This window comes from Platalea leucorodia (genome assembly GCF_965183815.1).
Source record: "Platalea leucorodia genome assembly, chromosome: 3".
Taxonomy (NCBI): domain Eukaryota; kingdom Metazoa; phylum Chordata; class Aves; order Pelecaniformes; family Threskiornithidae; genus Platalea; species Platalea leucorodia.
The window spans coordinates 125309665-125325639 of record NC_138825.1 but is presented as its reverse complement, the minus strand read 5'-3'; the positions used below and the strand labels follow the sequence as shown (position 1 = coordinate 125325639).

Below are 15975 nucleotides of genomic sequence, written 5' to 3'. Positions count from 1 at the left end.
CAATTGAGATAAAAATCTGGTCCAGGAGTTTCTTTAATTTCAGCATTTTTGTTCCCCGATGAATTGTCAGAGAATTCTGTGTATTATTTTCTGTTTGAAGTATGCCACTCAGTCAAACATAGCTCTCAGCTTTTGGGAAAACAAGTCAATATTTCCTGGAAAGAAGAATCAGAGCATGCTTTAGCAAGCAACATTGTCATGTCTGTTTTGTGATCTTTTTTGCATCAAGATCTTTTTCTCCTTTATTGACTTCCACAGATCGCTTGTAGATGAATCTTTTTTTCCTTTAGATCCAGGATGCCTACTGCTTCCAGTAAGAGCTAGATGGCAGAAAGAGGTCAGAATGGGCTTTTTGGTTGATGGGCAATACCATCAACTGTATTATCAGTCTTGTGCTGGAGCTTTGTAGGATTGCAGACATCAAAACCAACCCGCCTAGGAAAAGCCAGGAGATTTCTCTTTGTGTTAATGCATATCCGTCATTCCCAAGAAAGTATGGAGTTATAACAGATACTAACATAAGTATTTTCTCAATGGTGTATCAATGGGCTTAAGCCTGTATATAAATCATTAGTACACAGGCATGTAGGAATATATAAATATATTTTGTTAAGAGCTGCTGTGAAACACAAAGGAGGAAACATGTTGGACAGATGCTGCTATCCCTAAATATCTGGGTGAGTCTGAGGACATGGAGGGATGGGATTTGTCTGAGTTCCGTCCTAGTTTACAAAAGTTTCAGTTCAGGAATCTCTCCTTCAATGACTTTGTCTTTGACTGATTTTATTCAGCGGCTCTGTAGCTAGTAATTTTGTCATCTTATGCTGCAGGGCTTCTGAGCCTAACTGCTGAAGTACCAGCTAGATGGATGTCTGCATTCACACCACGCAGTGCTGACAAGCAAGATCAAGCAGAGCCCACGTTACAGCTCTCCATTGAGCTGATGTAGAAAAATCAGTTCTTCTGCCTTTTGCTCTTCATTTTCCCACTCCCAAGTTTATTTCAGCCTTTCTTTGTTATTTGTTTTCTCCCCACATTGTTTCCTGGCTCTTTTGCTTTCCAGGATCTTCTGTCATTTGACCTTGCCCCACATTCCTTTCTCCCTAGCTCCACATTTTCCCCAGTCTTCCAATTTTCCACTTTCTTCCTCAGGCCTATGTTTCTGAAAAATATTCTCTTTATCCTTGCAGACAAAGATAAACTTGTATTTTTTCTAGCTGACCTTTATTACATGCCATTTAGTCACAGGGTCTAAAAGTAAATCTAGCTACCCAACATATCAAGACGGACAAAATACATTCCCTCTTGCTGCTGCCTGAAGCATCCTAAGATACCTCCTCCTGCAGGACCATGTAGGTGTGTGCTCTGCTGGGCCACTGCAGAAAGAGTCATCAAAGACTGAGAAATCATCTTCAGTCACGCACTGCTGCCAGCCCCCAGGACTTTTTGCTCTGTAGCTTTTGGTCCTGACCTTTCCCCAAGCAACCAGCTTCCCATGGCTTATTGAGGTTAACATATTTCCATTCTGGCCGCTCCTTTCTCCTTTGCTTTGGTTATTTTTAGGTGACTCAGTTAAACCACGTCTTTTTCAATTTCTAAAGGAACTGTATTTAAAGTGTTCATAGAAGAAAAACTTCTAGACATAAAGGCACTTTGTAAGCTAGTAGGGAAAGGCATAACGAAGACCCATAGCCAGAAGCTTAAACTGGGTGAAGGTATCTATGTGTAACAGCAGGTGACTGGCAGCGAAAGCCACGGATGCACCGTCTCTTCAGGACAACAGCAGTATTATTCAACTAATTATTTTTTATCAGGAAACGCGTGTAGTCAAAATCGTAGCTTTATGCATCGATGTTCTCATATCAGTGACTTTCCCCAAAAAGATTTTTTAAGTTTAGTTTTGAACTTTCTTGATATTTTTGGTTTTTAAAAGCAGCTTTCTTTTTATTGTGAAGAAAATGGATACCAGAACCGGATACAATATCACAGAATGAACTTAATCAATGACATAAATAAAGGTCAAATCATCTCCCTGGGCACAAATTTCTTAACGGCGAGAGTGGTCAGGCCCTGGCCCAGGCTGCCCGGGGCAGGGGTGCAGTCACAGTCCCTGGAGGTGTTCAAAAAACGAGTGGATGTGGTGCTTAGGGACATGGTTTAGAGGTGGACCAGGCAGTTAGGTTAAGAGGTTGGGCTTGATGATCTCAGAGGTCCTTTCCAACCTTAACGATTCCATGATTCTGTAGATGTGCCTTTATTCTTTGTTCCTAGATGTAAAATTTTTGGATTTCATCTTCCTAGATGTAAAATGCGGGGTTTAACTATGTTATAATGACCTCGACTGTGCAGTGTGAGCACCCCGGCATTATCACCATTTGCTGTAACTCTCACCTTCACGTGACCTTCCAATTTTACCAGCACTAATTTTATAACTATTTCTAAGGCTTGATCACTGCACTTCATAACAATTCTGGTGAAAGTCCATCTTAATCCAGTTGTCATTTGCTCTATTGATACCATGTAGCAGTTCTTTTTTATTAAAATAGTTATATGATACTAAATCAAACACGAAATGTTAACTATATTGTATCTACAAAGTTTCCTTTTTCAGCTAAACTTGTAATCTCATCAAAGAAAGATGTTGAGTTTATATTTGACCTGTTTTCTACAAAAACATGTTGATTGGCACTAATTATATTCCTTAGCATTTGAACGTCGTTTCTTTTGGTTTGTTTGTTTTTGTTTTTAACCAAGTACAAATTGGCACAGTGTTGCGTGTGTTGTCTTTCTTGTCCCTTTTGAAGTGCCGCAAGAAACCGGCGCTCATTCCCTCTTTTAGAATATTCAATACTAACCATCCACTGATTGTGTGAAAACCGCATTTTTCTAAAAAGTTGAAAAATTAGACAACTTTGAGTTTATTAGCCAGGTCTTCATGCCGAAGGACTCCCAACTGCAAACTTCAAGGCTCAGTTTCTGCATTCTTTAAAGAAAACATCCCTGATTTTTTTTTTTTTTAATATGGAAAATACAATATTTTCCCCAGTTGTATTTCTCAGAAATGACTGAACAGGTATCCTAGAAAATTTGGAAAATGAATTACGTCCAGCAAATAGAATTTGATGACATCTTTCAGCCCAAAAGGTAAAGTTTCATGGCGCTTAAAACACCCAAAGAAAAATTCTGAAAAAAGAGGAGTTAGAAAATCACAGTGAGGGATTGTAGCATCCCTCCTCCTTCTCCACGTACACACACAAATGCGCACTTTTAATATCATCTCCCTCATTTTACTTTCTGTAATATTTTTTATTTTTATCTCAATCAGCTAATTATATCTTGGGTGATTATTTTTCATCCCACTCTTCTTTCCATTATATATACGTGGTTGCTGTTTTATGTGCCAACAATCATAGGAAATAAATTTCCCCATTATCCCATGATATATTATTCTAGGGAAAACCTTCGGTGGGACATGAGGGGGTTTACCAGGGCTGGAGGAAAACCTGATTTCTTTCATTGCCCTCTAGTGGCCTCGCAGCACTTCTGCAATGGCCTGAAATGCAGGAGCTTGTTCTCCTCTCTCTTTGTGTGCAACACAAACCATCGGGTTTCTTGTCATTTGAGCATCCTAAAGTTTGTCCACTTTTGTGTAAACCACAGGGCACTGTTTTATATATCAGGTAAAGCAGAATTATCCTACCGGTGTTTGCAGATTATGACAACAAGGGTTTCTGTGGGGTTTATATTTTGCTACGGAAAAGAAGATGTGCGTTACCTGTACCAACATTACTTACCAAGTGAGTTTTGGGAGGGACACTCGTATATGATGGCCCATCATTTAAATACATACAGAAGTAGACATCATTGTTTAGGCATCATTCTCTGCTGCCGTTGCTGTGTGTAACTGTGCATTCATCACACAGTCCAGCTGAAGGAGGGCTTGGCAAATATTTAATCCCATTTATTTGAAAATTATCCTTCCATCCTGGAGTGGCAATCTTCATTGGCATCCATAGGGGCTGATCGTTGCATGCGTGCAGGTCCACTTGCAGGTGCAGAGATGTTGAAGGCCAGTGAAATTTCATGGTTTCGTGTCTTGAACTTGCTGAGCATCTTCAGCCTCATTGATACGCATGGAAATCATGAGCACTCAGCACCTTTCAGAGCGAGCTCTTCGCCATTGTCACGCTCAATGCCTGACACTGGACAGAGACCACAGAAATCGATGGGATCTAATTCTCATTTTGCAAATAAAAAGAACATGACTCTCCCCCCCCCCCCCCCCCCAAATTTCATTGCAAGATAATGTTTCAACAAATATATCAGCGAGGTGCATTAGGCATAGTGAATTAGATATGTGCAAGACATACCGAGGGAAGGAAGAAGGGGGAATAATGCTTGTGTTGGGAAAAGATCATAATATTAAGAGTGCCCCTTTGTGAATTAAAAAAAAAAACAAACCCAAAACAAAAACTTGAGGCAAAGATATTAATTTTGAACGGTAGGATCAGAGAAAATCAAACACTGCTCCGGACCGGTTGTTAACTATTTTTTATTTTGAGTTAAAACACAATGCACGTTTGAATTATGGCTTGTCAGTCTTAAAAATGGGGTGACTTTTTGCCATAAAATGCCTGTCAAATACATATTGACTTTATACAATGTCATATTTCTGCACTATCCTGGAAGGAAAGGAAGGGAAAAAGCTTTACACGGCATTTTTGAAATGACAGCATGATTCTGGCTCGGATAGTTGTTTTAGGTCAGGCATTAATTTAGTATCACGAGAAAATCACAGCTTTCATTAGAGAGCGAAGCACGGGCGACTCGAGCACCTGTGCAAAAGGGATGAAAGCACATTTATTTGTACGACCGTGTTTGCGGATGCGCATTGAGAGCGTAGGAAAAAAATATTGCAGCTTTGCACTTACTTCAAAAATGACTCACTCCCTCTGGTGGGAACATTTAATTCTGAACGTGTGATGCTGCTTTCCCTCCTCCTCCTCCTCTTGCATCCACCCCCCCTTGCCACATCGCATTCATCTTGCTTCGCGTGACATCTGCTCCGTGTGCTGCAGAGCAGCGCTTTGGTTTCTATGGTAGCTGCTGTAGCCAGCGGACCCGCGGACCGGGTGGGGAGAGGAGGAAGAAAAAGCCCAAAGTGGCCGGATTTGGGTGCACGACGGCTGCTCGCCCTCGGCCGGCGGGCTGGGATGCTTTCAGAGAGGGTGCCCCAAGAGTAGGGTGCTCCCATGGCTGGCAACTGCTGGGGCATCCGGGGCCAGGGGCATTTGCTTTCTCCTCCAGCGTGAAGTGGCTGAAGGACAATAGTCAAGTGGAGGGTGTGAAGAACAGCAGATTGCGGGTTTGGGTGAACTTCACTCCGTGTTTCCTTTTGTCTCGTTTAGGTCTCCAATTTTGCAGCAAACGGTCCTCAGCTTCTGCCTTTCAGATGGTGCAAATGCAGATGCCAGACCTAAGATATTATAATTAAGTGTCTATTTATAACATAGTTTGTCATTAGAATTAGCATGTCATTTTTTAAACAAGAGAGGATAATGCCAGTCCACAATCTACACCTGTAGCTTTTTTTTTTTTTTATTTTAAGCACAGTTCTTCTTTGATTTGTTCTGGCTCTGAATTCATTAAGAGGCCTGAATTAGCACCCTGCCGTATCGTCTGTGGCTTCTTCGCTCCTCCATCCCTCCAGGTGTAAACACCGGGATTCTGAGTTGGCTCCCTTCAGCTACAGTGAGTTGAATAAAATACAGAGCCCACTTCTTCTTCTTTTAAAAATTAAAATTACTTTATATAATGGAATCAGAATATGGCTTGCGTTTCTCAGTTGAAAAACCCGTTGAGGATTGTCATCCAGGTTGCAACGCCATGACTTGTGTGCCACCGCTTACCGTGGGGCATTGCTGCTATGAAATGTCCTGTCTTCAGACTCAGTGTTATGTTACACCATTTATTTTAGGACAGTTCGTACATGGGAGACTAAGCCTGCAGGAGCTAGGATTCCCTAGTAAAATTAGTATTAACTTGGCAAATGTGAGAGGAGAGGTTGTCAGAGATCAGTACCACTCCTGTTTGCCATATCTGGTATGACGAAGGGCACGCATCACGTGCCAGTGTGTGGTGTGGGAGTTCATGGATGATACTGGGCTGTGACATGTCTTCAGGAGACAGCTGCTAGCTCGGTGGGGTAAAGTTACTGTTGGATGTACTTTAGAGAACTCCAAATAGTCTTTTTTATAGCAGATGAACAAGTCTTTTTCATGTCCGTGCTTCTTTTATTCCTTTTCTTTGAAAAATCTTTTTTTTTTTTTTGTCCCATTTTCTTTAATGCTTGGAATTTCAAGAGGCTGAGACTACGTGTTTCGTCTTATGTGAACAACATTTACATCTTCAGGCCTGCCTGCTATGCTTTGCATGGTTGCATTATCTAGCTGTGTTTGTACCTTGCGTCTTTTCCGTTTTGTCAGTTATTCCCATTTAATCCCATATAATCTTTCCTTGAGTCTTTATCAGTGTGCCAGGTCCCCCTCAATCTGTTTTAAGTAGCTGTCAATGGCATGATACGTTCTCTAAAACTCAGTTGCAGTCTGTTGTGTGTGGCTCTCTGGTGCTGTTCTAAAATAACACAAATCAGGCATTATTAGAAAAAAAAAATCATAGAAAATTATGCCAAAAGAAGAGGAAGACCTTTTAGAATCATAGAATCACAGAATGCTTTGGGATGGAAGGGACCTTTAAAGGCCATCCAGTCCACCCCCCCTGCAGTTAGCAGGGACATCTACAACCAGATCAGGGTGCTCAGAGCCCCATCCAGCCTGGCCTTGAATGTTTCCAAGGATGGGGCATCTCCCACCTCTCCGGGCAACCCGTTCCCTTGGTCAATACATAGACGCATAAGTCATAAACTGACTGATCTCAAGACAAAAAACCAACCAACTGCTGCAAAAGAAACGTACAAAAATGTAAATATATCTTGATAATACAAAACAGACAAAAATGTATCGATCAACCCATTCCAGTGTTTCACCACCAGGTGTTTTACCAAGCTCCTTAGGTTCTATGGTTAACTCCCCATTTTCAAATGCTGCTTGGTTGCCGGTTCTACCCTTAGTTTTGCTTTTGTTCCTATCTGTTGTGTGGAGCCTCTTCCAGTTGCATGGAAAACCAATCCTAGTCTCCCATCTTTAAGGACATTTCATTTCTACTTATTATTAACAGTCCTCCTTATAAACTACTTTTTTGTCTAACAGAGAGCAGTGAGAGGCTTCGTTGCTTTTTAAACTGAGTAAGCGTCTTGAGTTGCCTAGAGTCATATTGGGTAGCTAAATTCCACACTGGCCTTCTAAAGGTAGCTGTAAAAAAAAAGTTAAATCTCTCTGAAAGGTAAAGTTGTCTGAGTCCTCCCCCCACTGGCAGAGGGCACCCACCCTAGATGGCACCTGGTTTCTCCCAAATGGCCAAGTAGCCCGTAACGGTGCTGCTCATTGCTGTAACTTCAACTGTAACGGACTTCTTTGGGAGCTGAGATCATCCCACATCTTCCAGTATTTGGCCCTGAACAGTCATAGACCCTGTGGTCCTTTCGGAGAGGTGGAATGTGAATTCCGCTCATAGAAGAAGCCACATCAGGAGAGGTGGGGTGGCCTGAGCAGTTACTTGGAGAAGGTTAAGATCTTTTCCTAAAATGGTGCTGGAAAGAAACTGATTGTGATCAGTAAGGGTGTAAGACAAGCGACAAAAATCCAAAGGCCGAGGGCTACTTGCATTGTGCAGACACCTGATTTATTCAGATTATAAGTTATATACTGTTATAAGTTCCTCGGGCCCAGCATGGCTTTCATTTTACATGCATGGCACCATGCTCATGCTCTCAACTTCCATTTGCTTTTTTGGCTACTACTTCAGTATGTATAGTTCATACAGCGGCTACTAGAATAATACGTACTAAAAGGTTCTTTCTTATCCTTGTTAGAGTCCGTGACATCTTGGTTGTAGGCGGGGTGTAGTTATATTTACATTTCTGTATGTTTCTTTTGCAGCAGTTGGTTGTTTTTTTGTCTTGAGATCAGTCAGTTTATGACTTATGTGTCTATGTATCGATCAATGTTTAAAGATAATATTAAAAATGGGATTAGCACGTAGCAATGATATATTAAATAGCGTAATTCATCATTCTGCAGAGGCCATCATTAATTTAATTTGTTTAATTAAAATAGCCCATTAAAATGCGGGTGCTGGATTTAGTTACTGGCATAAAAACACTACCGGCTTCCTTTTTGTTAATGGGACATAATATTATACAAGGTCTCAACAACTTCAGCATTTTGCTAATTGAGTCAGCAGTTCAATTTGAAATTAGTGTTGCTGGGAAGGAAAAACAAATCAAATATAGAACCTAGTTAGCATTTAAAACTTAAAACAGGGGGTTTCCTTATTTTCTTTTTAGTGAGTGCGAGCAGGAGGTCAGGTTGTTATGTGAACATTAAAAAATGTCATCACCCGCCCTGCTGTATGCCTGACAATGCGTCATGCTTATACTGACAGAAAGAAGCTAACAAAACAAAATGAAAAGGTAATGAGGTAGAGCACGGAGGGGCTGTGAAATCTTCCCCTCAGAAAGCTCCGCAATGTTTATTAATGCCGCTGGTTTAGTATAAAAATGCAACCTGCAATAAAATGCCACTGTATTTTTTTCCATTTCAACTTGTACTTCTGGAATTTGCCCACGATAGAAAAGACAAAAATGAAATAATTCCGTATCTGAGCATAAAAGCACAAAATATATCCATGCTAGTAAGCAGGTTTCATTTCCACCGTGGTTTTGAAACGTGGACAGAGTGGAGGCAGTCCAGTTTTACCCCTTTGGTGAAGTCTTTATTAACATCGTAGCCCAAACCTTCTTGCAGGCTTTCCTTCTGCATGGCTGTTGTGGTTCTGCCTTCTCCTGCAATCTTCCCGCTTTGGGCTGAGTTTGTGCCGCTTCAAAGTGAAACCCCCAAACTCTTTTTTCTGTGCCAAAATACAGTCAATGCCTGTGCTTGGAGCTGGCTAAGCCGTCCTGGATGACCTCAGCCAGTTCCTAAAACTTAAACTCAAGGGTCTGATGGCTTGGTAATTCTGTAGTAAATGCTAGCGTAAAAATTTGGTTGCCTAAACTTAGCACCTGGTGCAATTTGAGATGCTTCAGGATATCAGAGACATTTGTACAGGGCTGTTAGATAGCTCAAAGGACCTGCAGGACTCCTGCACGCTTCTGAATCAGTGACTGGAGATCAAAGCAAAGCAAAGCCCAGCGTCTCCTGGGCTGCATCCCCCGCAGCGTGGGCAGCGGGGCGAGGGAGGGGATTCTGCCCCTCTGCCCCGCTCTGGGGAGACCCCCTGGAGCCCCGCGTCCAGCTCGGGGGTCCTCAGCACGGGAAGGACATGGAGCTGTGGGAGCGGGGCCAGGGGAGGCCACCAAAATGGTCAGAGGCTGGAGCAGCTCTGCTGTGGAGAAAGGCTGAGAGACCTTATTGCAGCCTTTCAAAATATAAAAAGGGCTTATAAGAAAGATGGGGACAGACTTTTAAGTAGGGTCTGTAGCGATAGGACAAGGGGTGATGGGTAGCAGAAGGGTTTTAAACTAAGAAAGAGTAGATTCAGACTAGATATAAGGAAGAAATTTTTTACAATGAGGGCGGTGAAACACTGGAACGGGGTGCCCAGAGAGGTGGTAGGTGCCCCATCCCTGGGAACATTCAAGGTCAGGTTGAATGGGGCTCTGAGCAACCTGATCTGGTTGAAGATGTCCCTGCTCATGGCAGGGGGTTGGACTGGATGACCTCTAAAGGTCCCTTCCAACCCAAACTATTCTATGATTCTCTGATTCTCTGATCTGTATTTAGGCAACTGAATCCAATTTTCAGTTTACTAGCAGACACCTCTGCTGTAGGTTTGCCCAGAACAGGGTCATGAAGTGAGCTACGATTAAACAACTTGCTTGGGCTCTCTCCTTGGCTTCTTTTGTTCTCTATTGTGGGTGCACGTGAAAGCCATGCTGCTACTGGTGTGCTAAACATGGTTCTGGCCTGGGTCCAAGTGCTGCCCTGCAACTATGCACACTCTTCAGTTGTTAGCATGGTCGCTGGCATGGTTTTAGCCTTGTCTCGCTAACAAATTCCAAAGCGATGCCCATGAGAGATCTAAGGGTGACAAGGTGAAGGACAGTTCCCAAGAGGCAGTTTCAGTGTGACCCGACCGTTGGGAGTAGGAGAGTCTGGTTGCTTGGATGTGAGCCCAGTTGCACCGCCTGGCCTGTGGCCGCGTAATGAATAATGCATGATTCAGCACACTTTATTTCCCAGTATGAATGAAACCATTCCACATCGAGAATTACTTGTGTGAATGAGAAGGACTTATACCGTTGCCTTTGATAACGGTGAAATCAAGGAATACTCTTCTCCGCTGTTGCTTTAAATAATGCACTTCACTTAGATGGGTGTCATTTTGCCTGTTGAGAAAATTGATGGAAATATTTAGCAAAACCAGTGCCATAACCTGCTCTGGTGGTTGGAGATTTTCAGATGCTCCAAGGTAGGACCTGGGGACACTTCTGGGTGACATTGTGAGTTACCAGTGGGGTAGAGGGGGTGAGATCTGGGATCTATTGGCCAAGTTATTTTCTGTAGAAGTGGAGAACTGGAGCTATAATGATAATGTGGAAAGCATTAGTTCGGACCCCTCTGCTATATTATGTACAGCTCTGGTCACTCGTCCAGGACAGATGCAGAGAAGTCTTACTGGGATGATCAGGGAATATGGAAGTATTAAATGAGAAAAGACTATGAGTTGTTATCTAGCAAACAAGCTGAGCAAAAAAAAAGAATTTTTTTTCTTGAAATAGGAAAGGAGTAAATATCAGGGAGAGGGGAAAAAGCTGTTTAAGGTAAAGAACCATGTTAGCACAAACCCAGGTGCGTATAAATTGGCCACCTATACATTTAGGTTTGGAAATTAGATGTTTTATAATCATTAGAGCAGCTGGGTTCAGAAACAGCTGCCCAAACAGAATAGAGGGGGTAAGAAATTTGATGATATATGTGACAGTGCTTGCAAAGTTCATGAAAGGATGGATGTGAGCTTCCAATGGCAGAAAACAGGATTTGATAGCACAGGAGGAGGTCTTTCAGACCTGTGGCCCTATCAGTGCAAAGCGCTACTATTTTATGAACTAATTTATCCTCAATTTTTCCCTATTTTAAGAGCTGGGACTGCATTAAGCCATTATACTGCATCCCATGCCTTATCTTTCTGAATTTATAGATTCATTGGGAGAACCATTACTTTGTTCATCAATATTCAATTTCCTGGCCCCTATGGTACACCCGTTTTGTGTGTCCCACTGTTCGCAGCAGGTTGTGTAATGTCACAAGTTGCAAAGCCTGATGTACTGAAAAGCCACGATGTACAGAAAATAAGCAATTCTATGGCCAGAGACTACTCTGATGAAGGTAGAAAGCTAGGTTTCCTGGGATCATATGCTGACAGCCTGTCAAATTGCAAATGCCTGGTTGTCAACATCATCATAAAATACGTCAACATTACCTGAAATCACCCATGAAAAACCCACACGCTGACCACAGAACTCTTGTCATCTTAATGACGACCATGAACAGAGAAAGCTTAACACATCTCTTTCTATGCAATCATCACAATGTAAGATGGCTGCTTCTCTTTGCTAATTATGACTGATTAATCTATCCCTGGTTTATATTTTTTTGTATATATACACCTATATACATAGGTATATTTATTTATTTTATTTTTACCCTTCCCATGTGTCAGTTGGGTTAAAAGTGGATCTGATAATAGATGAAGTAGAGAGACCCCTAAAATTTGGAGAGACATCTCACGCGCATAAGTTCGTTTAGGGCCTCGGTAATTGGTATGTGAACTTGGGCAATAAAGAAGAAGTAGTTAATAAAAATGAGTGTGAAAATATTCTTGCAAATTAAACTTGCTAACCAAAACAGAAAGTCCTGATTTTAAAGTTCAGGTGTTTTGGTTGTCAGACAGACGTGACGCTATGTCCTGGTTAGCCAACCAGTTCACCAACAAATGATAGATTTAGAGTTTATTTCCACCAGTGACTTTTAGAGTGAATACAGATCACAAACAGGTAAGGTACTGAAATTAGCCTCTTCACAGATACTGAATGAACAGAATAAAAAGGGCTATATTCATCGAGTAAACTGGCCAAATAGTCTGTCAGTGGATGCAATAGGGTGTTTACATCTTTCGAACAGATCCTCATTTCCACTTTCAGCGTCTGTTTTGCCGAAGACGTCAACACGTGAAGTAAGTACTAGATATTGGTGATCCATGGTGTCTTCTGCAGCACCAGAGGTTTCCTCTCAGTAACCATATTTAATTCGGGTGATCACTGTATCTGAAAACACTACTGAATATTGCAGCATATCCCTGGTGTGGAGAAATGGATTGCAAATGTGGTTTGATTTTTTTTTTAAAACTACTACGTTAATTATTGCTTTGATTATAGAGCTAGAATTGCCATCTGTCACAAGCTCTGTGGGATGACCAAGCTTATTTTGGCTTAGTGTTTTCCTACATATAATGTTTATTATTCCCAAAATAATATAATGTGGGACAGATACTATCATCCTGGGACGACTTGTCATGTGATGACTTTACTCATATCATCATACTGTACTGTAATGCAATTACATTTTCATGTGCCACTCTATTAGGCTGGGAGCTACATAATATCATATTGTGCATAGCTTAGAGTTGTGACACAGACAGGGAAAAATGGTGCATCTGACTGACATATCTCCTCTGGTTAATTAATGTTATTTCCCTGTAATGAGTGCCTAGCAGTTAGCCAGTAGCTTTCTTGAAAGTTGAGAGCACTTGGGAAAATCGGATGTTATCGTCAGATTAAAATATACTCATTTTGTTAAGGATCTTCCTCGGATCTGTCACAAAACAACCCTCTTCTCCTTTGCATTGGGAAGCTGTAAGATCAAGTCTCCTGGTGCTGACTGCTATTGCTGTATTACAAGGAAAAAGGCATAAATGCAGCCAGTTTTGTTTGAGGCTTTGCAGAGAAAAGTGAATATTTAACTATCATCCTAAACTGAAAATACTTCCAGGTGAGAAAACACAAATCCGTGGAAATACCACTAAATAAACAGGCAGATGTGTTATCCCCTAGCTCGAGTCTTAATTGAGCTTGGGCTCTAATTCAGGGAAAATACATCACCGTAATCAGCCTTGCTCTGACGAGGGCTGCAGCTAGTGGGAAAAGTTTCAAGGTCCTTGCTGTGTAAAGTTCGGGAAAAATCTCACATTCTGGGCTAGAACGAAATTAAAGGATCATTTTACACACTGGCAAGTTAATATAGTGACACCACCAAAGCCTCTTGCAGGTATTTTTCCTTAAAATATAGGTAGAGGAAAACTGTAGGATGTGTCACTCTTACCTATTAGCTGCTAAAAAGATAGCGCCGTGTCTTCACATGCCATTCCACCCTGTCACTTACTCCTTGCTTCTTCAGGCTTTGCCTTTGCATTTTTTGATCTAGAAACAATAAAAGATATTGGAACCCGAGATGTGTGCGTGGAACAACTTCAGAATTATCGGGTTTTTTCAAATATTTCATATTAAGCTAATAGACTGTAAAGGAGAGGGCCAGGGTGTTACCTCCTTTTTCAGTTTATGGAAATGATCCTGATGGAAAGCCTTATGACCATTTCTAATCACCTAAAAAGGAGGAAAATAAAAGAAGAAAAATTAATTGCCAGCAGCCTAGCTTTCATGATGAGCTGTACCGACAAAATGTGATGTCTGTCTATAGGCAATGAATAAAGTGTGTGTGATTTCAAACTCCGGGAGATGAGAACATAAAATCTATAGCAGGTCTCTTGTCACCGCCTCTTCTGGCCGACCAGAAAAAAATCCTTTGGTTTTTTTTTTTTTTTTCTTTTTTCACAATTTTGCTGTGGAACACTCTGTGCAAACAAGCTTCAAAACCCGAGTTACCGAGCTTTTCAATTAAATTCCCATCAAAGCCACAAATAGAAAAATCAATATGGTTCATCTAGCATTTCTAAAGTTGCTCAAATACTGCCTGAAAAGGGACCCACTGGCCGTGGGTTTTTTCCCCCCATTGTTTTGTTAATGATTTAAAAAATCTGATATTTTAGGGTCTTACCTCCGACACTTGAAACAAACTTAGCATCTTGTTCTCCTCCCTTTCGCCCATTAAATATGACTTCTTAGAAACGGCTTGTTATTACTGGTTGTGTGTGTATTTCTGCCAGCTGTTTTGCTGGTACGATACCAGTAAAAGCAAATTCTTCCTTGGGCGGCAGCGCTGAGGACCTGTCAAATGCAGTGGAGCCCTTGGGGCTGTGCGTGCTCCGGAGGACACCCTCCAGCCATGCCCGAGGCAGAGCTTGCAAGTCCCGGCGCAGGGCAGAGCTCTTTTCGAGGGGGAGCCTCAGAGGATGCACCCGAGATACTCAAGGAGATTTGCAATTTCAGACGAAGCGGCAGGATCAGGTCCCTGAAGCATTTTCGACGTTTTTGCTGACCGGCTTTGCAAACGGGTGCAAAAGCAGTGGCGAATTGTGAACGTAGCTGCCGCGTCAGCATCATTTTAATTAGGTATAGATCACTTTATTTAGCTATACGGGTAGCATCAGTTGTATTATTTCTTTAAATGAAGGACTGGAATGCAAATGGAGTGCATTTAAGTGTAGAGAGCAAAGGGTGGTATTATAGTAGGAGAAAACATCCAAATGAAACGCAGAGAAAAGAATTGAGTCTCGGTAATATTACTGCTTATGGCGAACTTGGATGAAATGTGCATTCACCCATTATCTTAACTCCTCATGTGCACACAAATCGCATTCCCAGCTTATTCGGAGCCTGCATACTGTTAGCACAGTCACGGGGGTGTTTGGGCAGCATTATTAAAACAGCATTAGTATGCAGCAAGGTGCTCCTCGCCCTGCTAAATCACTTTGCAAAGTGGGCCTACAAGCTCTCCCTGTCTTTGTTATGACAGCATTACTCCTCGCGCTCCTGATGCAAGACTAATAAGACTTAAAAGTCGAGAGTTAAATTAGGTAGATGGGAAATGAAGGCAGGGGTAGAGACTGAACTGGGCTGATGGAAAAGAGTGGGCTGGTGGGAAAGGCAGAGAGTGAACGTAGAGGCCCCGGGGAGTCGGGCTACGTGAACAGGGCACAAGAGGCCTGAGCAGGAAGGGAATTGAAGCTTATGCTGAGCCTGGCATGATAAAGATGGCTGACATTTTCTTAAGAAGAAAAAAATGAAAAAACCCTCAATATTTGCAAAACAAGATGATCCAGTGAAATGATGCATGTGAACAGGAAAAGAGTGAGGAATAAGGAGGACATAAAACACAAAGGAAGTAATAGAGAGATAAATGGCTGGAAAATTACAATATTTCTGTTAGAAGGAAAGAACATTCAAGTCATCTTTTTTTTTCCTACAGACTTTTAGTTCAAGAATGCTTCTAACCAAACAGAACGCCGTATTCCTGGTCCTATATGGTATTTTTTAACACTTGCCAAATGGTGTCTGCTAGCTTGTAACAGATGTAAAAGATTATTTCCCAAATCTGCAAGAAGTGTCACTTTACACTTGCAAAGTGAAGACGTCTTGACTGGAAATACAGGAAGAATGAATTATGCATGGAAAGTGCTGCATGCCTATTTTTAATGGTGCATGGGCATAGTCTGAAATATTTGTTTCTTGGCTTACGTTTAAGAGGGGTGTGAGTAAGGAAAGAATGAGAAGGTGAACAGGGGAATCTGCCTTAAAAACATGTGCTGAGGTTTCCTGATTGCAGAGACACCAGTCCAGCACTGCAGAGCAATACTGCTCTGGGAGGAACTAAAATACGTATAAAATGTTGGTAACTTCAT

At 41.8% G+C, this 15975-nt stretch overlaps 1 protein-coding gene across 1 annotated transcript in view; it reads left to right on the top strand.

Moving 5' to 3' along the window:
• Positions 1 to 15975, top strand: part of MSRA (methionine sulfoxide reductase A) — a 301044-nt gene that overhangs the window by 209780 nt on the left and 75289 nt on the right. The window lies entirely within an intron of this gene.